We start from the raw sequence: 27,060 nt of genomic DNA, 5'->3' as shown, positions 1-27,060 counted from the left end.
AACCATGTCTTTCTATGTGCTCTGTGATTTTGATCTTTAGAATAGATTCCACTATTTTTACCGGCACTGAAGTCACGCTCACTGGTCTATAGGGGAATGGAACAGCTCCCCTATGAGGAAAGACTAAAGATGTTAGGACTTTTCAGCTTGGAGAAGAGACGGTTGAGGGGGGATATGATAGAGATGTTTAAAATCATGAGAGGTCTAGAACGGGTAGATGTGAATTGGTTATTTACTCTTTCAGATAGTAGAAAGACCTAGGGGGCACTCCATGAAGTTAGCATGGGGCACATTTAAAACTAATCGGAGAAAGTTCTTTTTTACTCAACGCACAATTAAACTCTGGAATTTGTTGCCAGAGGATGTGGTTAGTGCAGTTAGTATAGCTGTGTTTAAAAAAGGATTGGATAAGTTCTTGGAGGAGAAGTCCATTACCTGCTATTAAGTTCACTTAGAGAATAGCCACTGCCATTAGCAATGGTAACATGGAATAGACTTAGTTTTTGGGTACTTGCCAGGTTCTTATGGCCTGGATTGGCCACTGTTGGAAACAGGATGCTGGGCTTGATGGACCCTTGGTCTGACCCAGTATGGCATTTTCTTATGTTCTTATGTTCCCGGATCACCCCTGGAGCCCTTTTTAAATATTGGAGCTACATTGGCCACTCTCCAGTCTTCAGGTACAATGCATGATTTTAATAATAAGTTACAAATTTTAATTAACAGATCTGAAATTTCATTTTTTAGTTCCTTCAGAACCCTGGGGTGCATACCATGTGGTCCCGGTGATTTGCTACTCTTTAGTTTATCAATCTGGCCTATTACATCTTCTAGATTCACTGTTATTTTTTTCAGTTCATCTGACTCATCACCCTTGAAAACCATCTCTGGAACCATATCTCCCCAACATCCTCATTAGTAAACACAGAAGCAAAGAATTAATTTAGTCTTTCTGCAATAGTCTTATCTTCCCTGAGAGCCCCTTTAACCCCTCGGTCATCTAACAGTCCAACTCCCTCGTAGGTTTCCTGTTTCAGATATATTTTTATAAAGTTTTTATTATGAGTTTTTGCCTCTATGGCCAACTTCATTTCAAATTTCCTCTGAGCCTGTCCTATCAATGTTTTACACTTAACTTGACAATGCTTATGCATTTTTCTATTTTCTTCAGATTGATCCTTCTTCCATTTTTTTGAAGGATTTTTTTTTGGCTAAAATACCATCTTCACCTCACCTTTTTAACCATGCCGGTAATCGTTTTGCCTTCCATCCAGTTTTACTAATGTGTGGAATACATCTGGACTGTGCTTCTAAGATTGTATTTTTAAACAATGTCCATGCCTGTTGTACATTTAACCTTTGAGCTGCACCTTTCAGTTTTTTTTCTATTTTCCTTGTTTTATCAAAGTTTCCCTTTTGAAAATATAATCAGGCCTATCCAGTACCGAGCGGTAGGAAGAGCTGCGTTAGTGCCTACGGCACCCGCGGTTACCGCCCGCACAGTGCAGCTCACCTACCGCTCGATCCTGAAGCCTAATTATATGCAAATGTAAGCCGCGTCCGAAAAGCCTTAGGCCCGCGCAACCCAGGACACTGGATAGAGCGCCTATCCAGGATCCTGGGTGCGCGGGCCTAAGGCTTCACGCCACGCTGGTATCTGTCATTTCAAATGGAAATGACAGATACCAGAAGTCGGGACTGCCAGTCCCCCCTCCCTTCCTCCCGAAGCAGGGCGCGAAAAGCAGCCTTGCTCCGGGAGGAGGGGAGAAGAGACAGCGGCGAAGCTTTCCCCTAGCCCGAACCCGACCCGGACCCCCAACCGGACCGCTGTCAGTCTGTTCTTCCTCCTCCCGGAGCAAGGCTGCTTTTCGCGCCCTGCTCCGGGAGAGGGGAGAAGAGATGACAGCGGCGAAACTGAGCGGCAAAGCCCGAACCCGACCCGGCGAAGCCCGAACCGGACCCGACAAGCGACGAAACTGAGCGGCGAAACTAAAAAAAAAAAGAAAAGCAATTTTTTTTTTTTTCAAAATTGACAATTTTGGTTTTTTTCCAAAAGCGACTTACTTTTGGGATCTGTCAAGATCCCAAAAGTAAGTCTCTTTTGGACGCAAGCAAAACTTACTTTTTACAGCCATCTGCAGGAACACGACCTGGCTCCGTAGCTCCTCCCGAAGACAAAGATGGCCGCCTGCACGGGAAAGCGTACAATTGGCCGCTGAAGACATGACGTCACGATGTCACGTCTTGAGCGGCCAATTGCACGCTTTCCCCGTGCAGGCGGCCATCTTTGTCTTCGGGAGGAGCTACGGGAGCCAGATCGTGTTCCTGCAGATGGCTGTAAAAAGTAAGTTTTTAAATTTTTTGCAGGTGTCCGGGCTGGGGGAAAGCTTCGCCGCTGTCAGTGTCCCCCCTCCTCCCGGAGCAGGGCGGCTTTTCCGCCCTGCTCCGAGAGGAGGGGGGACACTGAAAAGTCGCTTTGCCGTTGCAGTCTCCATGGCAGCCCCAGTCCGGACATCGGACTGGGGCTGCCATGGAGACCGGCTTCGGGAGCAGGGGAGAGGACTGGGGCTTCGGGAGCAGGGGAGAGGGCTTCGGGAGCAGGGGAGAGGACTGGGGCTGCCACGGAGACCGGCACCCATGATCGCGGCGGGGGCAGGTGAGCGGGGTCTGGGGGAAAGCTTGCCACCTACCCTTACCCATGCCTCTACCGCCTGGGTCAGGGTAGGTGGTAAGTTTGCAGGTTAAACGCGCGACAAAACGGCAGGGAAAGGTAGCGTTAGTCACAGCGCGGGTTACGGGATGCTAGGGGAATAGCTAATTGGCTCGTTTGCATGCAATATCGAGCTAATTCGCTCGTTTGCATGCAATATACATGCCGCGGGCGGAAGGGGTTACCCGGGGAATTTAGGACGCGGTAGAAGTAGGTTAAAGGGGATTCGGGATCGCAGGAAGGGCTAACGCGGCCGGAACGTGAGTTAGAAGCGGCTTAGGAGCAGGGTAAACACGGCCGCACTTTACAGGATAGGCCTGAATGTTGGAGCTGAAGATTTACTTATTGTCCCCCTTCTAGTCATTAGTTCAAATTTGATCATGTCATGATCACTATTGCCAAATGGCCCCACCACCATTACCTTTCTCATCAAATCCTGCGTTCCACTAAGAATTAGATCTAATATAGTTCCCTCTCTCATCGGTTCCTGAACCAATTGCTCCATGAAGCAGTCATTTATTCCATCCAGGAACTTTACTTCTTTAGCATGTCCTAATGTTACATTTACCCAGTCAGTATTGGAATAATTGAAATTTCCCATTATTACTGCACTACCAAATTGTTTAGCTTCCCTGACGTCTCTTAGCATTTTCTCTTTTGACTGTCAACATCACTGTTTTGCTGCCAGCACTCTAACCTTTCTCACTTTTTCATCGTCAACCCCAAATACAGCAACATCTCTTTCTTCAGTCTCCACCTGGATGTGCTCTCATTTTCTGTCCTTGAATGCATCCAAGACTGAAGTTCTTGTCTTCTCCACCAGTCCGTGGATCTAATGCCTACATCAATTCAGTACCACTTTTGTTCTCTGAGTCCATAAGAAACTTGGGTATTCTATTTGATCCTACCCTATCCTTTACTTCCCACATCTCCAGACTATCCTAGTCCCTCAGTGGAATGGGTAAATAGGGGATGGTTATAAACCTTTTAAAATAGTACTAAAATAAAGTGACATTCCATAAAACTAATGACCAGCAGATTTATGACAAATAATAGAAAGTACTTTTTCACTCGGCGCATAATGAAGCTCTGGTATTTGTTGCTGGAGCACGTGGCAAGGCAAGTAGCGTAATAGTGTTTAAAAGAGATTTGGACAAATTATTTGATGAAAACTCCCTAAAACATTATGAGCCAGGTAAACTTGGGAAAGCCATTGCTTGTCCCTGGGCGTGAGCAAAAGGAATAGATCTACTTTTTGGGATCTGCTGGATACTTATTGTTACGAGCGCGACTTCTGTCGGCCGTCACGCTCCGAGGCACGGAGGCGCAGTCGTCTCTAAACAGGGCTGTGAGCCCTTGGGCCACAGAATGACCAAGGGAGGAGCCCCAAGCCAAACCGTGGGAGGTGAGCTGGTGCGAGCATGGGTACATGGCAAGACATGACATATGCAAAGACTAGGATACAAGGTCTGACCCTCAACCGGACCTGCACACCCCTGACAACCAACAACGCAATGTTGATTGATGAACAGTCCTCCGACCATTCCAAGCCCTTTCGGGCCTGCCGCTGGGTACGGCAATGGGCGGCAGGCCGGGACGAGGGCAGACGGAGTCCTTGGAACACAGAAGACTTGGGACTATGACTGATGAGTAGACATCACAGATGAGGGACTGATGCGAAGGCATCACAGACGAGGGACTGATGCGAAGGCATGACACCAAGGCTGAAAGACGGCATCAGAGACAAGACGAGGAACTTGACGAAGTCCTGACAAGACAAGAAGCTGGGAAGGTAGACATAGGCACTGTCTCTCAGGGCGCCCTACTCAGCCCACCTTCACGGGCGGACCCAATGGGCTGGTCGCAGACCACCCTTTCCCACTGCGTGCCCTACACAGCCCGAGGAGGCTGGTCATGGGCCACGCGGAGAGCGGGACAAGCGCAGGAGAGAATCCAGCCGAGGCGGGGCTTTGACGACGGAGCTGATGTCATCCAGAGCTCCACAAAGGCTGGCAGGACAGGACGGCTCAGGAGCACAGGACACCAGCCCACTGCCGGCATCTCCTAAGACAGAGCAGTGTCACCTGGAGATCCATGGCCGGCAGAACAGAAGGCTCCAGAGCACAGAAGCAAAACACCAAGGAAAGGCTGGAACACCAGGAAGGCTGAGACGTGAGGAAGCCTGGACGAGGTACCTCTGGAACACGAAGACATGGAACATCAGGTACCGGGAACTTGAAGACATCTGAAGACAGGGACAGGAGACGTCAGGAACCTGAATATGCTGAAAACCTGGACGACAAACATCTGGAGCAAGGAAACAGCTGAAGACAAGGACATCCGGATTCGGCCAACACCAGGACTGGGAACAAGGAACAAGAAGACACTGAACACGAAGCCATCAAAGCAAGGAGACCATGGAGGACCTGGATCGATGAAGGAGCACAGACAACTGTGGAACCTGATCCAAAGGCAATGAGAGACTGACAAAGAATCCCTTTTATAGGGCTGACACAGGAAGTCGTCATGGGAAGGAGCCAGCAACACTTCCTGTGGCTGGCCCTTTAAATGCTGAGAAGAGGCGTGTGCCGGCGCCTAAGGGAAGCCTGTAGCAAAGAGCAGGACCCTGGACAGCAGCACCTGGCCGCGCAGGAACATGGAGGAGCAGGCAGGCCACAGGATGGCCTCCTGCCATCTGGGGAGGACCCAGAGGATCGCGTCAGCGGCCCGAGCTGCGAAGACAGGCCGGCGGTGGCTCCCTGCCATGGAGGCAGGCTTCAGGGTGGCCTCCAGACCCTACAAAGATGTCGGAGCGGCAGCGGACCATCCCTGCCGCTCAAAGAAGGTCCAGGGCGGCGGCTCCCTGCCATGAGTGCGGCACCTCGGCGGTGGTGCAGGCCACCAGAAGATGGCGTTGGTGGTGTCCCGCCGTAGAGGGAAGACTACCACGGCCTCTGGGCCGTGGCAAACGGAATCGTGGCATCCTGCCGCGTCGGGGAGACCAGGTAGGTGGCGTGGCCTGCTCGCGGAGACTAGCTCCGCGGGCAGGAATCATAACACTTATGGCCCGAACTTAAACAGAATGCTGGACTTGATGGACCTTGATCTTACCCAGCATGGCTCTTCGTATGGTCAATTGTACAACATTTGTAAAATCAGGAATTCTTTCTCTTATGACACCTGTTGCTGTCTGTCAGGCTTTTTTTTTTTTTTAACTTCCTGCCTTGATTATTGTAATAGCCTGATTACTGGTCTTCCTGATTCTGCTTTTTGAGCATCCAAAATTCTGCTGCCCATTTATTCTGTCAGCTGCCATGCCACTTCCATTCTTCACCTTTTCTTGTATCACTATACTAGCTTGCTTTCAATTTTCACTGTCTTCTTTAAAACAGTTTCCACATTCAGCTGCATTCATGGTTTCATTTTTCCTTATCTCTTGATGTTCCCCTTATCCATTATATTCTCTCCTCACATTTATTTCTACTGACTTTTCTTTTCTGAGATCCCAATAAGCAGTTCTTGCTTCCTACCAGCAGGGGCTTCTATGGATTTTGGGAACTGTCTGGTCAATTCTCCCTGCTCCTTTGCCCACTCTTCTGGTGGTCATCTTGCTTCCTGAATGAACGTATATAATTTCCAGAAGTCCAGCCAGCAGTTTGCCAGAGCTTGGTTTTCATTCTCTGTCCCTCTCATTGGAGTCCTGCTTCCAGAGTTCACTTTGCTGAATTGATGCAGTGTATTTCTCACTTCTCCAAATCTGCTGATTCATCTCATCTAATCTTCCTGTTTCCAGGGTTCAGTTGTGCTTCTTACTGTGTTCCTGCTTATTCCTGGTTCAAGGATCTATTGCAGGCAGAAGATGCACTGCCACTGTTTGGGTTAGAACCTGTCTGACTTGCCTTGCCAGTGTACTGGCCACTCTGGCCTTGAGGCCACATCCTTGGCACATTCTTGCTTCTAAGCTTTCCCTTTACTTTCCTCACACCTTTCAAATAATCTCTTTACTGATATTCAGAATTTAGTTTACCAAATGAGCTTTGTCTGATGAAGGAGTTATTCACCCTTTCAAAAGCCTGGCTTATTCAACAAGTTTACCTCTCAGTCAGGCCGAAATAGTAAAGTGCGCTCCAGCGGTTAGCCCTTATACAGGAAGGGGTAATATATAGCTAGTTATCTTAAAGTTAGTTGGCTAACCATGCTGGCTACCATTAGGGCAGGTCTTTGACCTGTCCAGACTTAGGCCTGGATTTTCCAACGTCGCAAGCCTCTTTGAATTCGGCAGTAACAGGTGGGGGGAGGGGGGGCGGGCCTGCGAAAGCCGGCAGCACCACCATGAAAGGTGGTGCTATTGGGCGCGCTACTGGTGGCGATAAGGGTTCCGCAACATCGGACTCCTCCTCCTCTTCCGGTGCCGCCGCTGCCCCGACTTAGCTATCTCACGCGAAAAGGGACTTTTCGCGTGCAATATCAATAGAAAATGACCCCCTTAGCCAGCTAAGTCATCAGATAACTCTGAATATCGGAATTAGGAAATAAACTTAGCTGGCTAATTCAGCTTCTCCCAGTTACACCCCCGGAATGCCCTTAACTTATCCAGCTAAATTCTAGCCGGCTACAAATTAGCCGGCTATGTGCCCAAATATTAATTTAGTTGGCTAACTTCAGTTAGCTGGCTAAATGCTTTTGCATATGCACCTCAGATTGTAGGGGGATTTGAATATTAATGTTTTATTTGAAAATATTTAACTTCTGTTTTTGTTTGCTTTTTATATTGGCTTACTTGTACCTCACTAAAGGCCCGATTTTTAAAAACCAGTGAGCGTGAAAACTGAGAGATATGCGCATGGCCAGGCTCTGCGTGTGCCGCATGCCTCTTCTGGTACACGCCGAAGACCAGCTATAAGAAAAAGGGTCGTAGTCTGGCTGGGCCGTGGGTGGGCCGGGACAGCACCATTAAGGCACTGTCCCATTGCCGTGAGCGCCAGGAACGCCGGACTCGCGCAACTTACCTCTGCTCTGGAGAGCAGGTAAGTTACAGAATAGAAAAAACAAAGATTAGTTAGGGGTATTTTAGGGGTCAGGGAGGATAGGGGAAAAGGCAGGCAGGGTGGTAGTTAGGGAGGGTTATGAAGTTCCCTCCCAGTCCTCTTGTTTATTGGAGCAGACTAGGAGGGAAGAGGGGAAAGGCCCTATCTCGTTACTACGCGCATGTACTAAAAATTTTCCCCCCCTTGCGCGCGCAATTCGGCACTCGGGCGTGCATGTGCGCATGGGTAGTGGATTTTATAACATGTGCACATCGACACGCGCATGTTATAAAATCGGTGCGTCCATGTGCGTGCGCCAGGAACCGGGAGTACATGATCTCTCTCACATGGGTTTAAACATCTACCCTCTAGGGTGCTTTTGGTAAATGGTCGTGAAAATTAAATCCTTTAAATAAATAAATATCTTTCTCTGTATGCCTTCAGGTCTAAGCTGAAAATTCACTTCTATAATCTTGCTTTTAATTGACCTGTTAGTAATAATCATTACTCATTTTTGCCCCACTCTTTCTCATGTAGAGAAAATACTTTGAAAGGTTCCTGGATTATGTTGCTTAATAAATTACAAAATCAGTCAGTCAGGACTGGCTCCATCGGGTGTTCTGTTTGTTGGGTTTCTTGGATTCGTGATAGAGGTTTGTGCTTTGGCACTGAATGGAGATAATGGTGGAAGGGCATTCTCAGAATAGGCTTGACTTTCAAGCCCTGACAACATTAAAACTCGATTTGCTTAAAATAGCTGCCCAAGTAGGTGAGGGAGAAGGAAATGCATACAGAAAATCAATTTCCCACCTTATTTTCCATAGTTTTCCTTGCCTTTTTCACAAACTAGGAAACATGCTTTGTGTGTTGTTATCTTTTCTTGGTTTAAGAGAAAGATTAAGTCCTTGGTTCAGAGATGCTTTTTTTTGCCTCCTTAATCCTGAAACGCAATCATAATACACTCATTTGTATGGCAATATGCCATAATATCTTAAATACAGAATTATTATTTTACTGCTGGATCAAGCAGAGGGGATGAATCTGGATTGTCAATGAGAAAGTCTTTCTTCCAAAATAAAAAGGAAAATGTCTTTAAATAAGAAATGGGATAGAAATTATATTGACAAAATAAATTGCTTATTAGGTCATATGGGGGTTTTTTTTTAACCATTTTTCTCCAATATGAAAGTTTTTTTCCTCTCTGGGTCAAAAATAATATTTGTAATTGTAATCTGACATCTTAACGTATTGTGTGTATGAAACAACCTTAGAAAGTGCATTGTATTCACCACAGTAATTCAGTTCTAGATACTGAAAATTTTATAAAACAAAGAGCTTTGATGTTAGGCAAGACTTGGCTAGTTATTTAGACTAAAATGCGTCTTCATGGCACCATTATGGAATCCTGTTACGTGCTCTTGTGGTAAGATTGTAGGCTGTAATCTTTTTTTGTCTCAGGCGCTACCTCATTTCACTAACGAGCACCTAAATCATAACTTGTGTGGTGTCTGAACTTAGCCACAAGAGTTGTGCCAAAGGTTTACAGTAATGAAATGCAGACTTTATGGTGCACATATTGGAAAAAAAATTTCAACTTTCCTTTTGTTTCTTCAAATATGAGATCTTGACTTAAAGAACATGTTTTTGATAGGAACTGCTTGTCTTGTAATTATGTACATATGCACAGCACAGAATACTAAGGTCCCATAACTTGTGGGCAGCTCCGTATAGAGCAGTGGAGTTTTTTGTAGTTACCTGCAACTTCTTGAAAATCTGGAACTTTCAGTGGACTACCTAGTGTGTGTGTGTGTGTGTGTGTGTGTGTGTACGTATATATATATATATATATATATATATATATATATATATATATATATATATATATATATATATATATATATATATATATATATATATATATATATATAGTAAACTCTTGGCCAAATTTTATATTACAATCAATCACTTATGGGCCGATACAGTAAGGGGCGGTAGAAAGAGGTGCGTTAGTGCCCGGCGCACCCGCGTTTGCCACACGCACAGTTCGGATCACCTACCGCTCAATACTGTATTTAAATGGCATGCAAATGCAAGCCGCGTCCAACGCGCGTCCATGAAGCGCAATCCATTTTACTGTATAGGCGCTATACAGCGCCTATACAGTATCCTGGGTTTGCTGGTACCTGTCATTTCAAATGTCATTCAAATGACGTTTGAAATGACAGGTACCAGGAAGTGGATGGCTCTCCTACAGTCCCAAACCAACCCAATCCAAGCCCCAGCAGAGAGAGATGAAATTTAGCCGCCCAGTCCCAAACCAACCCAATCCACAGAAAAAAAATGCTTCTCGCACTTAGCCGCCCAGTCCCAAACCAAACCAACCCAATCCAAGCCCCAGCAGAGAAAGACGAAATTTCACAGTCCCAAACTTTCCCCCAGCCCCGCCATGGCCGCAGCCACGCAAGCCCCCAGCAGCAGCAGTAGAAGGGTGGTGAGAGAGAACGGCTTCAGCAGCCCTGCCGGCGAAGATGAATACGTGCACCCCTGTAGGTCCAATATGGACGCTCAAGGCAGCGAAGGCGCATGCGCACACGCCGTGACTGGCTGGATGTCTGAGGTCACGGCGTGTGCTTTACTGCATCGGCCTGTTAGTGAATTGAAAGTGACACATCTGCTACATGATACAAAGTTAAACACAAAGGAGGAAATTTTCAAAGGAGTTACATGAGTAAATGTAACATACTATCGCAGTAGTTTTCAGAAGCCATTTACTTGAATAAAGTATACTTATGCAAGTAAATCCTATAGACAATTCAATGGCATATACAGTTGTGATCATAAGTTTACATACCCCTGGCAGAATTTGTAAGATGTGTAGCATTTTAAGAAAACATGATTGATCAGACAAAACATGTCTGTTGTTTTTAATATGTTTCAGATTAAACTATTACATAACATACCCCTGCAGAATAGCACAATCATTAAACAAACCATAGCCTAACATTCAGAGAGCGGGCCTTCTCGACAGCAGGACCACTGATATGGAATTCTATTCCTCCGGATTTGCGACAGGAGCTCTGCCTCCCAACTTTCAGAAAAAGGCTTAAGACTTGGTTATTTAAACAAGCCTTTCCGGATCCTGCCTAAATCTCAAATCAACATTAACATTGCAAATTACTGTAAATATTTCGCCTCGTTCTGTTAATTCTCTATTGCTTCTCCCTCTTCTCCCAGTTTCGAACAGCCCTGTTTTATTGTAACTTCATGGTCTTCCTGCACTAGTTCCATGTTCTTGTTTCATCTACACCCCTTGTTAATTGTAAACCAGCATGATGTGATTCTATCACGAATGCCAGTATATAAAAACCCTAAATAAATAAATAAATAAATAGCAATAAAGGAAATAATAAAATGGTCCTGTTCAAAAGTTTGCATACACTTGAATGTTTGGGCTGATAATATACACTCAAGTTGACACACACTGACACACAGGTTGAGATGGAAATGAAGGGAAGGTATCCACACCTGGGCCTTGTTTGCCTGTAATTAGTGTCTGTGTATCAATAGTCAATGAGTTTCTTAGCTCTTGAGAAACCCTTGTGCATTTCATCCAGGGCTGCATTGACTTTGGTGGTTACTGAAGCATGGGGAAAGGAAAAGAACTGTTAAAGTATCTATCAGCTTTATGAATCAAGAAAAAGATATTTATTTATTTATTTAACATTTTTTATATACCGAAGTTCTAGCAACAATGTTGCTAATCACTTCGGTTTACATATAACATTGGAGTGACTTAACAAGTGTGTCTTACATGGAACAGGAAAATGAACTTGGAGAAAATTGAATAAATACTAATAACAAATAACATTAAAACAAAAACAGTAGTAATAGAAATGTTATATACAGGCGATTAAAATGAATCAATTATGAATAAGGTATCTGCAAAATATAAAAAGATATCCAAAGATTTGAACTTGCCAATCACTACTGCTCAACCTCTGATCAAGAACTGGAAAATTATAGGTTCTGTTAATACCAAGCAATGGTCAGGTAGACCAAGAGAGATTTCAGACACAACTGCCAGGAAAATTTGTCAAGATGCAAAGAAAATCCCACAAGCAACTTCTACTGAAATACAGGTTTCTCTGAAACAAAGTGGTGTGGGTGTTTCAGCATGCACAATAAGGAGGTACTTGAACAAAAATGGGCTGCATGGTAGAGTTTCCAGGAAAAAAAAGCCATTGCTGCACCAATACCACAATACAGCCCATTTACAATACACCAAAAAGCACCTAGAGAAGCCTCAAAATCTATGGAACAAAATAATTTGGAGCGATGAGTCCAAAATTAAAATTTATGGCCACAATCATAAATACTATGTTTGGAAAAGAGTCAATAAGGATTATGAAGAGAAGCCCACCATCCCTACCGTGAAGAATGAAGTGGATCTCTGCTGTTTTGTGGGTGTTCAAGTTACAGCGACACAGGGAGTTTAGTCAAAATTGATGGCAGGATGAATGTAGCATCTTATCAGAAAATATTGGAGCAGAATGTGCATTCATCAGCCAGGAAGCTGCGCATGGGGTGCCCTTGGATTTTCCAGGATGACCATGGTCCAAAACATAAGGCGAAGTCGACCCTTCAGTGGCTGCAGCAGAAGAAAGTGAAGGTTCTGGAGTGGCCATCACAGTCTCCTGACCTCAATATCATTGAGCCAATTTGGGGAGAACTCAAACATGCAGTTCATGCTAGACAACCAAAGAATTTACAGGATCTGGAGGTTTTTTGCCAAGAGGAACGGGCAGCTTTACCTCATGATAAAATAAAGGGCCTCATTCATAACTATCACAAAAGACTTGCAAGCCATCATTAATGCAAAGGGGGCAATACACAATATTAAAAACTAAGGGTATGCAAACTTTTGAACAGGATCATTTTATTATTTCCTTTATTGCTATGGTTTGTTTAATAGAAACATAGAAATGATGGCAGAAGAAGACCAAACAGCCCATCCAGTCTGCCCAGCAAGCTTTCGCACTCTTTTTTTTTTTTTTCTCATACTTATCTGTTACTCTTGGCCCTTAGTAACCTTTTGGTTCTATTTCCCTTCCACCCCTGCCATTAATGTAGAGATTAGTGTTGGAACTGCATCTAAGTGAATATCTAGCTTAATTAGTTAGGGGTAGTAACCGCCGCAATAAGCAAGCTGCACCCATGCTTATTTGTTTACCCAGACTATGTAATTCAGTCCTTGTTGGTTGTTGTCTGTATATAGATCCACTTTTCTTCATTCCCCCCCCTGCCATTGAAGCAGAGAGCTATGCTGGATATGCATGAAGTATCAGTCTTTCTCCCCTGCCGTTGAAATGATTGTGCTATTCTGTGATGCATAATATTTTAATTTGAAACATTAAAAGTAACAGACACGTGTTTTGTCTGATCACTCGTGTTTTCTTAAAATGCTGCACATCTCACAAATTCTGCCAGGGGTATGTAAACTTATGAGCACAACTGTATTATAGCAATTTTCAAAAGCCCACTTACTCAAATAAAGTACATTTATACATGTAAAATCCAGTTTTAAGTGTGTAAATGCTTTTTAAAATCAGGCCCAACATTTTTCTGCAATTTTTAATGCAAAATTTCTATTTGCTGGGCCAGATTTCTGCAAAGGCAATGGAGGCAACTGCCTCTGGCGCCAAATTCTTACAGGTGTCAGAGCTTCGCCATCGCTCACATATCTAAATCCTAGCCTGCAGCCATGGCGCCACCTGTCTCTTCTAGTGGTGCCTGAAGATGGTGAAAAAGGAAACTGTGCAAGGGGCAGGGCATCGTAGACTCGGTCAGCCCACGAGGATTGTTGAAGTCCCTGTGCTACTTTTTCATCATCTTCTGCTGCAGCTCGGTGGTAAGGAGGGGAGGAGAAAGGGGATTTGGCAGGCGGGATCATCCCCTTCTGCAGGGAGGAACGGGTGTATAACTCCCCTCTCTCCATTGCCTAGGTACAAATTTCGCCTTAATCTGGCCCTGCTTTTAGGTTATGATTGTTCCGTCTGCTTTCAAGCAGCTGTTTGAGCATTCCCAATGAAGATAATTCACTCTTATAAAGCAGTTCAACTTTCGTTTCCTCAGTCCAAAGCACTTTTTTTCCAATAGGATTCAGGTTTATTGAGGTGTTGTGACTTTTGTGATGAGGATGTAGAAAAGGTTTGGTTCTGAGAACTCTCCTGTGCAGATCATTGTTATATAAGCAATGCTGTACTGTGAACAACTATTCCCGTGTCAGTTCACCTTTTCTGCAGGTCGTTTGCTGTGATCTGTAGGTTCTGTTTTGCAGATCTTGACCAGTTTTCCAGCAGTTCTATCAGAGTTTGTTCTTGGTCTTTCAGATCTGACCTGGGCTTTAACAGTTCCATGTAACTTCCTTTTTATAACAATGTTTCTGACAGTTAAAATTGTTAGAAGCATTTAGAGATTTTTTTTTTTTTATTATATATAGCCTTCCCCTGCTTTATATGAGTGAATTATCTTCATTTTCAAATGCTCAAACATCTCTTGCCTAGAGGAGCCCATATTTGTTGAAAGTAGAGAGAACTAAAATCTCAGCATGAGAGGGTGAATGGGTCAAAGTATCTGTTCAACCGTAGAATTCTCCTCACCTGACTAACTGAAGGCCTAATGAGCCAATCAACTTTTGGGGCCTTATTAACGTTATTTAAAAAGCAGTATTGACATCTTCCCAGTTGATTCATAACTTTTGCACTTGCCATATTCAGTTTTATTATATGAAATCTCTTATAATCAGGAAATAGTAATTTTGCATATAAATTTGAAAAACAAATGGTGTGTTTAACTTTGTTCCATGTAGAGTTTGTGTTCACTTAGAGATACATTGAAACATACTTTCACAAAAGGTGCCTAAACCTTTGCACACAACTCTATAGAAATAAAACAGCACCTCTTATTGGTGTAACCAGCGGTCCCAAACTATCGCTCACGGGCAACATTCAGTCCACAGAGCAACTTTTCTGGTCCCTCCTAATGTTCCTTGCCTGTGGAGCATGGTTTTTTGCTCATTCACAGCAATGATAAAGGCATCGGTGCTGATGAGGTTCCCAGCTCCCACCACTATAAGAAGTCCAATGCAGCAAAAGCTGAAATTCCCATGCAGTGGCGCAGTGAGGACTGCAGGGTTGGCAAGGTCCTCAAACTCCACCAGCAGAACAAAACCTCCTACCAGTAGTGTCAGCAATTCTGGCATGGGAGCTGAAGGAAAGGGAGTGTGAGAGGAGGGGAAGGTAGGGTTTGTGGGGAGGAGGGTGAGAGGAATGGAGGGAGCATGAGTGAGGGAGGGTGAGAAGGGGAATGGAGGGAAGAAGGTGAGAGAAAGGGAAGGGAGTGAGGGGGAGAAGAATGAGGGAGAAAGGGAATGAAAGAGGAAGAGAAGGGGATCAGAGAGAAAGGAAATGTGCGGAGAAGGAGGGGAGAAGGGGTGATTAGTAAGAAGAAAAGAGAGTGGGGGAGTTAAGGGATGAGAAAAGGGAGGGAAGTAGAAAGAATAAGAATGCAGTGAAGGGTGATGAGTGGTGGAGAGTATGTCACAAGCATATCATCCTGCCATTCATCATTTCCTCAGTGGGCACACACAAATGTTGAGGAAGGGGGCAGGCAGGTGGCAGGTTTCCCTATTGCCAGCTTTCTAGAAATATTTTCATTGGCACTCTGCTGTACCTCCATGGGAATCTTGGCCCTGTCTTCCCAGATTTGCAGCATTTCAGATCACTGAAAGGGCCAAGTTTTCGCTCCCAGGGAAAATGTCGGAGAAAAAACCTATGATAAAAATTATCTCCCTGAACATGAAAAAAATGCGCAATGACGTCCCACTTTGCCTGAGGTCGCCATTGTGTTAAAGCGCTATACAACCCAGAAACAACCTCCCTCCCAAAATGAATAAATATCCCCTGGTAGGTCTTGGAAGATGCTTGCCCACCCCACCTCCCGCTGCCTCTAAAAGCGGCACAGTGAGTCCTAAAAATATAAAAAATAATTGCATGGCACTGTTCCTTTCTTTTCCAAAATTAACCCCTTTCACTCCCCCCCCCCCCCAAGGCCTCCAACTCCCCTGGCAACCTCCCTTTCCTTAGCTCAAGTCACTTGTGTCTAGTGACCCCCAACTCCCTTCTTAAGTAAAATTAAGCCATTGGTAGTCTAGTGGCCATCTTCGAGACCAACCATACCTTGAGAAGACATTTCTGATTCTAGTTGTGCCAGGAGCCCCCTCTAAGCCCTGGGTTGGTCGATGGCATTGTTCAAAATTGCGCCACTGACCTTTGCCCTTATCACATTCTAGGGTAAAGGCAGGTTGGTGCCATTTTAGAAAATGGTTTCAACCAGCCCAGGACCTAGAGGAACTTTGGGCTGCCACTAGATACCAGGGATGTCTTCTCAAGGTATGGGTAAGTCCAGGGATGGGGGGATGGGCCACCAGACTATTAAGGACTTATTTTTACCTAAGGGGGCATCTGGGTGTAGGGTTGGTGGGCCACTAGACACCTGGGACTTGATCTATGGAAAGGGGGGTTGGAGGCCTTGGGAGGAGGGGAGAAATTGGGGGTTGGTTAGAACCAGGGGAGGTGAAACTTTCGGAAGAGGGATTGGTTTGGGAAGGGGCGGGGCATTGTTGCCCAACTATTTTTAACTTTTTAGCCCAGGGCAGAGGTAGGCAGAGATCTTCCAATACCCCCTGAGGTAGATTTTTTCACTTTGGGGGAGGTTGTGTTTCGGGCCACATGGCCCTTTAAATTTTGACACAGGAGCATTGGGATGTGTGCTAGTGTCCTGATGTTCCCACGACAAAATATTTGCACCACCTTGATTTCCATTAAAATAACACAGCTTCCCTTTTTTTGGCAAGCTGTGTTTTTATTAGCATAGGATTACCTATGCATTAGCTGCTCTGCATGCACTTGAAAAATGTATCCATGCTAATGAATGCAAAGCAGCTAATTTCAATAGGGGCGGATTTTTGAACAAAATATTGCATGATATTGCAGCGATATGAGTATATCACATGATTAACACTGTTTTTGCACACTATTGCCTTATCACGGCATTGTAAATGTACACATATGTATGTTACCCTCCCTCAATGCAGCTAAAGGTTCCTTTACAGTACACATACATTTACCATATATAGAGGAGGCATTCCCAGGGGAGGAAAATGGTGAGCATATATTGTATTTTCAATGAAAAAAGTGCTGTACATACAAAGCACCTATGGAAAATTTCAAAGTGAAAATGTAGACATGCATTCACTATGGGGCGGATTTTCAGAGCCCTGCTCGCGTAAATCCGCCCAAAACCGGGCGGATTTACACGAGCAGGGCCCTGCGCGCCGGGAAGCCTATTTTACATAGGCCTCCCGGCGCGCGCAGAGCCCCGGGACTCGCGTACGTCCCGGGGTTCTCGGAGGGGGGCGTGTCGGGGGCGGGGCCGGAGCGCGCGGCGTTGCGGGGGCGTGTCGGCAGCGTTTTGGGGGCGGGTACGGGGCGTGGCTACGGCCCGGGGGCGTGGCCGCGCCCTCCGTACCCGCCCCCAGGTCGCAGCCCGGCGCGCAGCAGGCCCGCTGGCGCGCGGGGATTTACGTCTCCCTCCGGGAGGCGTAAATCCCCCGACAAAGGTAAGGGGGGGGTGTAGACAGGGCCGGGGGGGTGGGTTAGGTAGGGGAAGGGAGGGTAAGGTGAGGGGAGGGCAAAGGAAAGTTCCCTCCGAGGCCGCTCCGATTTCGGAGCGGCCTTGGAGGGAACGGGGGGAGGCAGCGCGGCTCGGCGCGCGCAGGCTATACAAAATCGATAGCCTTGCGCGCGCCGATCCAGGATTTTAGTGGATACGCGCGGCTCCGCGCGTATCTACTAAAATCCAGCGTACTTTTGCTTGAGTCTGATGCGCAAGCAAAAGTAGGCTGATCGCGCTTCTTTTAAAATCTACCCCTTTGAGAATTGGTGCAAAGTGCATGGGTAAAAATTACCTACAGACTTTGTTCCTATGTGACCGGTTTGAGAAGAACAGACAAGATCGTATATCCCATTTCTTTAATTTCTTTTTTTTTTTTATAACATGTTTTTTTTATTAGAGCAGGGAACAATAAGAAATTCACCAATATGCAACTTAGTACAATAAAGACATAAATGTAAAAGCTCATACAAGAATTAATGAGCCCGAGAGCCAAGAAAAAGGCCCGCAAGCAAATACAAAGGTAACGGCAACATGGAAATACTTACTGAGAGGTTCCTCCTCTCTTTTATCAACAATCTTTACTTTTGTTCCGCACTCATTCGACCCCCATTCATACTCATACATACAACACATTCAAAGTGCTGAACAGATAACCAAATAATACAGTTAGTCATAGCGCTAATATAAAAGGAAAGAATAAATCAAGTGCTCTTACAATGTACGTAGAACTTTGGACCAGAGAAGAAAATAGTTTTGCTGCTTTAACAATGCAGCTGGACGTCCTCTAAAGTTTTTCCGATACAATCGTTCTACAGAGGTGTGGTTTCTCATTTCCGCCTTTCATATGTCTAAATTAGGCAAGGTATCAGCATTCCAGGTTGATAAAAAATGAATTTCTTGGCAAGAGTCTAAATTATGCTGATCATTTTGGGCTCTCCTGTAGGTAACTTTTTGGCATCACTAAAACAATAAAAATATAACATTTTGCCCGACCATGTAAGGATAACCCATAGTATCTGGTGCAGATATTCATTTATATACCGACATTCGATCTGAGATATCACATCAGTTTACATTCAGGTAAAAGTATTTCCCTATTCCCAGAGGGTTTACAATCTAAGTTTTGTACCTGAGGCAATGAAGGGTAATGTGATTTGCCCAAGGTCACAAGGAGCGACAGCAGGACTCAAACCCTCATTTGTCCTGGTTTGTAGCCCACTGCTCTAACCACTAGGCTATTCCTCCTCCCTTATAACACCTTTCCAAAAGGCACTGTATTTGGGTCAGCCAGTTAACATATGACACAGGTCACCTGGTGCGGCACCACATTTCAAGCAAGTGTCTGAGGCCCAGCATTTCATTCTGGCACCCTTGGTTCTGGTTATATATACCCGGTGGAGAATTTTGTATTGTACCTCCTGTAAATTAGCCACTTTTAAATGGCGGTAAAGAACAAAAAAAGCAGTCTGAAGGTCATCAAGGACAAGCGGCTGCCCTATATCCGCACTCCACTGCTCTACTAAATGTGATAGGCCAGGTAAAGGAGAACTATCATTAATTTAGGATATCCAGGATTGTAATTTATTGAATTTAGGTGTAGTGTCAAAAAATGTTTCTTCTGGATCAGAAAACGCAATAGTTGCAAACCTCCCTCCCCATTGAAGAGCAGTAATGCCTAGATTGGAGGTAAGTAAAGAATTACGAATTAGAAATGTCCCAATCTTCCTTTAGTTTCGCAAAGGATTGAAAAGTCATAGTATCTGGCACTGCAAACTGCCCACTACAAAACAAACCCTTTGCTTTCCATTCTTGAAACGCTTTATAATCTCTGCCGCTAGGAAAGTCTGGGTTGCCCAAAAGGCTCAAAAAGAGAGAAATAAAAGGGGATTGTTTATTCAAAAGTCTCCACCACTTCCAAACTTTATGGAGCGCTTTAAATCAGAACATCCAACAGTAAGGTACCAGTTTTATCGGCTGGAAGCAATGTAACACATTGATAGAGAACCATGGTGATGACAACTCAGACAAGAGATGGACAGGATCAATCTTGTCAATCAAGGAAGCCCAGGTCTGTATGTACTGCAATAAGGCTGCAAAATTATAACTCCTGAGGTCTGGGAGAGCCTGCCCAGCTAACCATTTAATAAGACATAAAAATGTATAGGCAGTACGAGCAGGCTTCCCCTTCCATATAAAAGTAAGGACAGAAGATCGGAAAGACTTAACCTTCTTTGCTTTAACCCAAAAAGGGAGCATCTGAAGGACATACAAGACTTTCGGCAAAATTACCATTTTAACCACAGCACATCTACCAAGAAAAGATAATGGGTAGTCACCCATTTATTTAAAAGTTGCTTACAATCAGATATTACTCTAAGTATGTTATATTGATACAGCTCTGGAGTTGTGTGAGTAAAATGAATGCCTAAGTATTTCAATCTCCCCAAATTCCACTTAAAGGGAAAAGGAGCTTGCCCAATTATTTGTAAGCACGGGAAGAATGGAAACGCTTCAGATTTTCCATAATTGATTTTCAAACCTGAAAAAGACCCAAAATTATGGAGAGCTGCAGTGATGAAGGGCGCGCACTGTGTTTGGGGTTGCCTACAAATAACAGCTTATCAGCTGCAAACAAGCTGAGCTTCAACTCCCGTCTGCCAATCCAGATACCTTTAAATTCCCCCATCTCTTGTAACAAAGTGGCCAATGGTTCAAGAGTCAGCATATAAAGCAGGGGAGGTAGAGGACATCCTTGTCGCGTACCACGCAGGATGGGAAAAGAACAGGACAAAGATCTGTTAACTAAAATTTGGGCTGCAGGGCCTTCATAAAGTAAATGCACCCAAGTAATAAAAACTACGTGGAAAGTCGAGCTGTTTCAGAACATACCATAGTTAAGGCCTACCACGCGATCAAAGGCTTTTTCCGAGTCAAGACTCAAAAGAAGCCCCGCAGGATTGGCAGTGGGGGCACATGAATAGCTACCAAGGCTTTCAGAACGTTTACAGTGAAGTTAGGGCCTTTAATGAAACTGGATTGGTGAATCCCCACCAGCGACTGGACTACATTATTCAGACATTCAGCAAGGATAGCCCCAAGCAGTTTAATATCCTGATTAAGTAATGATATGGGGTGGTACAAATCCGGCAATAATGAATCTTTACCTGGTTTAGGAAGAACGATGATTGTGGCTAAATTATGGCCTACTGTGAAGGTCTCTTGATCACGAGCAGCTGAAAACATTTCTCATAAGGGGGCTATTGTGCAGGCAGTTTTAGAAGATTCGCTAACAGTTTCCCAGACTTATTACCCCATTGAAAATGTTTAAACTTAAAATAAAACAAATTAATTTGGGTTTGATTGGTCAGGATGTTATTCAATTATTTTTTCACTGCTGACAGTTTGGCTTTATGATCCGCAGTCAAAGTATATGCATGAAGCCTCGTAAGCTCTGCTAGTGGCTTATTTAAGAATAGTATCCTGGCATTGTGACGTTTATACAACCCGGCACTATAAGAAATAATGTGGCTCAGAAGGACCGCCTTGGCTGCATTCCAAAAAATTAGCGGATCTACATCGGCAGTGAGATTAGTAGCTTCATATTCTTTTCATTTACACAAGAGGAACTCTCTAAACTGCCTATCATGACATAAATGGATGGGAAATTTCCAACTTTTTCACCTTATTTTAATATGAGTAAACTCTATAGCAAGTAAAAATAAAGCACGATCTGAGTAAGGTATTTCACATCTCTGAATCCAATCAAACCAGTTTTCGGATATTAAAAAATTATTCTAGTCTTGAATAAACATGGTGTACATGAGAATAAAAAGTAAAGTCTGAGTCAGCGTGCAGAAATCTCCGTGTTTCAACTAAGCCCATTTCTTTTACAAGGAAACCTATGCCTTTGTGATCCTGATTTCTTTTTGGTTGCTTGGGCAGATTACAGTCAACTAGAGGGTTGTCTGTAATATTGAAATCGCCCCCCATAACATAGAAATTAGTCGTCCCATTGAAGTTTAGCTACCAGAGTTGAGCGAAAACCATGGGGAATACACATTAGGAGCATATACGTTGATAAGCATAATTTTTTCCCCAAACATTGTGCCCAATAGAGATGTGCATTCGTTTATCATGAATTAGGCAATTTCAACAAAATTGCCTAATTCGTCGTGGGTCGGGGGCCCCGAATCCCAAAACGGATTTTCCCCGACCTTCGGGGAAAATTAGTTTTTCGGGTTTGTACAGGGGAAGGGGCAGATTTTATTTTTTTAAATAAAAATACACCCCAAGCATTAAAATTTACTATAATACACCCCCCCCCCCCACCATCCCGATCCCTCCCCAAGGCTTACTAATATCCCTGATGGTCCCGCAAGCGATTTCTCCCTCCGTGCCGACGGGCCTGCCTCACATCAAAATGGCGCCGATAGCCTTTGACCTACTATGTCACAGGGGCTACCGATGCCATTGGTCAGCCCCTGTCACATGGAAGGAGCAATGGATGGCTGGCACCATCTTGTGCTCCTACCATGTGATAGGGGCAGATCAATGGCACCGGTAGTCCCTGTGACATAGTAAGTCAAAGGCTATCAGCACCATTTTGAAGCGAGGCAGGCCCGACAGCAAAGAGGGAGAAATTGCTCATGGGACCCTGCTGGACCACCAGGGATGTTAGTAAGTCTTGCGGAGGGATCGGGATGGTGGGGGGGGGGGGGGGGGGCGGGTTGTATTTAATATATTATAGTAAATTTTATTTATTTATTTGAAATTCTTTTCTATACCCTTGTTAAGCTAGAAGCCATCACAACGGTTAACAATAAGGCACTTAAAATAATGTTGTTTAACTGTTATTTTAACATCTAGACAGGTGCCTGTAAGGTATGATACAGAGTTTCATAATAGCTATAAGATGCTCAGTGAGGTTGTGTGTTTAGATTTATCAGGTCAGTTCAAAATTATTAATAATCTACATGTTATCTGTTATTGCTTAAAAGTAAAAAACACTCACTATGATTAGGTGTGTTGTGTCAAAGCACAAACTCATCGCTTTCTCCAATTCTTTGGATTCTATTCTCCATTCTCTTTGTGGTATGCTTGTTTAAATAGCCATGTTTTTAGGCTCTTTTTGAATAGTTTGTCTTTTTGCAGTCTGATTTCTGATGGCGTGGTGTTCCATAATGTAGGCCCTGCTAATGATTTTAATGCTTGGGGTGGGTTTTTTTGAGCCTTGTTTTCCCGTGTCGTTTTTTGGGCCCGTTTCGTTTTTCCCCGTTTCGTTTTTGTTCGTTTTTCCAAAAACTAACTGAGGAAAAATGAACTTTACCCTGAAGAGTCAGACTCAACAAACGACCTGGTAGAAAAAAACGAAGTTCATCTCTAGTGCCCAATATGATCATATAGTGTCCATTGATATTGAGAATTGGTTTTCAAAAGTAAAAGATAAGTTTTTATGTAGGAGAATTGCCACGCCTCGTTGTCTAGCTAAGAAGGAGGAGAAGTAGCAACTACCCACCTAGTCTCTGCATAATTTCCTATGTTCAGAATCAACTAGATGGATTTCTTGGAGGAAAACAATGTCAGAGCCTCTCTTCCTCAGATCTGTTAAAATTTTCTTATGCATAATTGGTGCGTGCAGGCCATCCACATTCAAAAACCTAAAGTGCACTTTTACCATCATAAACAAAGTGAGAGATAAGATGACCAGTTAATGAACAAAAAGGCATAACAGCGGACCCCCCAGCTAGACCAATTGCCAAAAACAATGGTCCGTAGTTCAGCAGATTTGCGTCCAAAAAGGCCAATACACTATAAAGTACTATAACCATCAGAAAGAATTTAAGCGCGCACACACACACACACGTATTCACACTCACATCCTTCTTTTACAAATATTGCGACTCTTGATTCCCAGACAGGGATTCCATCTCCCCGGTCTGTGGTGTTGAGGCATCCTGGAGCACCGAAGTTGTTCCTTCCTCAGCACTAGTCATCCCTCCACAAGGTCGATCTTGGAGATCTTCCGACATCCACGAAGAATAAAAATCCAAATCAATTAACTTGGTGAAACAGTGGCAAAAGCCGAACCCTAGTGGTTAAAGGATAAGAAGAAAATAAACATACGCAGCAGGTTTCCACTGGTCAACTTGAGTGCATGGAAAAGTTATATTGATGTGATGAAATCAATGTTTGCAGACTAAACCCAGTCAATCGTTCAATTGAGACAAATAATTTTGCACTTCTGAGGCAGTATGGATAAGTTTGGATTCTCCATTATGAAATATTCTTATTCTTGCTGGAAACTGAAGAACGAATTTAATGCCATGCTTATAAAGCTGGATGCATTATGGTGTTAGCTCTTTCCTTGCTGCCATAACTTTCGCCGAGTAGTCAGGGGAAAATAAAGATTTTTTTATTTTCATATAACAGTTCTTTGCGCTTGTGGTAAGCAGCTAATAACAGTTCTTTATCTGTAAAATTCAGATATTTTTACAATAATCTGCTGTGGTTTTTCCCCTGGTGATCCTGCTGGGCCTACTCTATGTGCCCTCTCCACCAAAATTGCACAATCCCATACGTTCATCTCGAGAGCATTTGGCAGCCAGGTTTTGCAAAATGACAACAGCTCTTCTGTCTGTAATTTCTCAGAAACTCCCATGATGCGCAGGCTATTTCGCCTGCTCCAATTTTCCAAATCATCTAGCTTGTCAGTGGTGGCCTTATGTTGGGCTTTGAGATCCATAATCGCTGCAGTAACTGGGTCAAGTTGCATTTCTTGTTTCTCCACTTTCTCAAAAATTTCCAATGTAGATGATCTGTAGCTCTCAAACTACTCCTTTAGATCGTCCACTGACTTGCAGTTTCGATAACTGATAACTGATCAGTTATTGCCGCATAAACCACTTTAGAAATATGTCTGATTGTAGCCTCAGTCAGCCCCTCTGCGGATTGCAACAACTCAGGCGTCATATTTTTTTCCTCAAGCAAAGGCCCTGATTTTTCCGCTCCGATTCTCTTTGGTTGGGTCGATTTGTCGTCCGTCTATCAGTAAACAAAATTGGCCATAAATGTTGTAAAATACCTTTTTGTACTTTGGTTGATGCCTGAGTTTGGCTTAAATAATTTAAGATTCTTCGTGGATGCCAAGGGAGTAAATAGAATCTGCTTCCTACCCGACTGACGTCATTACCGGAAGCCCCATTTCTTTCATTTCTGAATGGTATTTTGTTTGAAAAGGAGGCAGAATGGATTTCTGGTCAAGCTAATCATTGTAATGGAGTGGAAAAGCTCAAGCTGATTTGTTTCAATGTCTGTTCTCATCAGGTTTTGTCTAGGAGGCGCTGTCTTATGATATTGAATCCTGAAAGAATCCTTGCAGGTCTTATTGAAATAACTGAATATGTAGTAAGGTTATTTTTGTCTAATAAAAGTGATAAGCTATGGACTGTAAATTGCAGAAATATTAATAATACAAAGGTTTCATTTTTACAAAGTGAATTTTAATAACTGAAGGGACCTGTAAATTAACTACTGTCTCAGGCTTTTTTGGTTTAACTGTAGCTTTCAGAAGCACCTTGATGATGTCATTAGCCTTTGACTCTGACATTAGTGCCATCTGATTGGTCAGAGGGGCTCTCTTGCATCACTGTAGTCCAGAACAGTACTTAAAGAGTTGTGCATTGCGTGACATGGGGCATGTTTGGAGTTTTAGTGATCTCAAAACTGGACCAGTTGGGATTTTTCCACAACTTTCAGTGGACAACCACCATACTTATTTTTAGGAAAATTGATGTTAGATGGACAGATGGACCATCAACAATAGGTTCTTTACGTTGAAAAACTCATCTAAAAGCAAATAAGAATTTCTCCTGATCAGGCCAAGTATTCAAAACGTCCTCCAATGGATATCTTATCCAGGTAAAGTTAGCTGGATAGGTTATCAGTGATAGTCAAAAAAATACACATCCTGCTGAATATCACCAAAAAAATGTTATGCAGTTATATATAGCCGTGTAAAGTTGAAATATAACCAGCTTTCTTTAAATATCACCAGTTAGGTTTCAAAGTTATCCAAGTGCATATACCCAGACAATTTTGCACTTAACCGGCTATATTCAAAGAATATAACCAGTTAACTGGGTAAGTACTGTTTTTCTGTTAAATAAATAAAAGGATGTGTTAGAAACCTCCTGGCCTGATCTTCTTCCCCCCCCCCCCCCTCCCCTCAACCAGATGAAAGTATTCATGTCTTTGGCAGTCAAGCCTCCTCTCCCCCAAGCTACTCAAAAATAAAGTTAAAAGGTAGCGGGCCTAGGCCTGAAAACCCTCCATACCCACTTCCTTCCTTCGTCCTTCCCCCCCAAGATTGCTAAAAACATGAAACTTGGAAGATCACTCATCTCCATTCCCCTCAGTCAACCCACCCAGAACACCATAAACCTGTTTCAGCAGCCAGTGGCTGGGAAGAAGCATGAAGCTCCTGGCTTGTCCGGTGGTGCTCTAGCAGCCATGCCAGTCACACAAGCTAATAGCATTGTGTGTGACAGCAATGCTATTAGTTTAAACTTGTGTTTCCCAACCTTTTGAAGCCCAAGACACACCTACATTAACAAATGTGATGGGTGGCAAAAATGTGGGGCAGGCAGTGCGGACATGGAGAAGACTCAAAGGCCAAAAGAAGAGCTATGGAAGCATTAAAAGCCCCAGCAGCCTCATTTACAAATTTTAAAACAAAGGGGGAGAGGAAGAAGATACACAGTAGGCCAGGTCCCTCTGTATACAAGTGCAAGAAAAGGGGAAAGTGGGTGTGATAGGGCAACCAACTTGGTTAATTACCTTGGTTGCCACATTTGGCTACCAAAGCTCCTCTTGCTGCAGCTCCCAGCAGTCAGACTGAATCACATCCGGTGCTCGGTGCATACTCTCTCTGTTTCACTCAGCCTGGGGATAAGTGAGCGGAAGGAAGGATTCAAAAGACGAAGCTAAAGAGCTGCTGTGTGAACTGTGTGTGCCACGCAAAGAGGTGTCCAGCTATCGTGTCCTGCATGCTGCCCATTAATTACCGCACTTTAGGACTCAATCTGTAGCTAGGAAGAAAAGGTAAACATGACTACAGTATGTTCTCAGAAAGGAGCTCCTACATTTTTTGAGAGCCACCGCTGTTGACTCTTGCTACTATGAGATGCTGAGAGCAGATCCCAGGTGCTGGTCTGGATCTGAACATCAGGCAATAATGACTTTTCCGTGGCACACCTGATCAGCTGTGAAGCCACATTATGTGCCATGGACACTGATTGGGGAACACTACTTTATATGACCAGCGTGGCTGCTAAAGCAATGCCAGACATACTAGGAACTGGGCTCCCAATCACTGTAATAGGTTTATGGAGTTCTGGGTGAGCCGGGAGAGAGAAGGGTGGCCTTCTGAGTTTCACGTTTTAGCAAATCTGTGATCTCAGAGGGAGGGAGATGGCGGGAAGGGTGGGTTTTTGGGCCTAGGCCCACTACCTTTTAACTTTATTTTTGAGGGCCTTGGAGGGAGGGTGGCTTGACTGTCATGGACATATGTATACTTTTAACTGTGGGGGA

The 27,060-nt window shown here is 44.0% G+C and overlaps 1 protein-coding gene across 3 annotated transcripts in view; it reads left to right on the top strand.

Moving 5' to 3' along the window:
* SLC25A12 (solute carrier family 25 member 12) overlaps window positions 1-27,060 on the top strand; it is a 207,436-nt gene that overhangs the window by 129,629 nt on the left and 50,747 nt on the right. The gene's annotated exons all lie outside the window — the stretch shown is intronic.

Source organism: Rhinatrema bivittatum, chromosome 6 (assembly GCF_901001135.1).
Source record: "Rhinatrema bivittatum chromosome 6, aRhiBiv1.1, whole genome shotgun sequence".
In the NCBI taxonomy this organism is placed as follows: Eukaryota; Metazoa; Chordata; class Amphibia; order Gymnophiona; family Rhinatrematidae; genus Rhinatrema; species Rhinatrema bivittatum.
The sequence above is the reverse complement of the archived record's forward strand: the minus strand, read 5'-3'. Positions and strand labels throughout refer to the sequence as shown.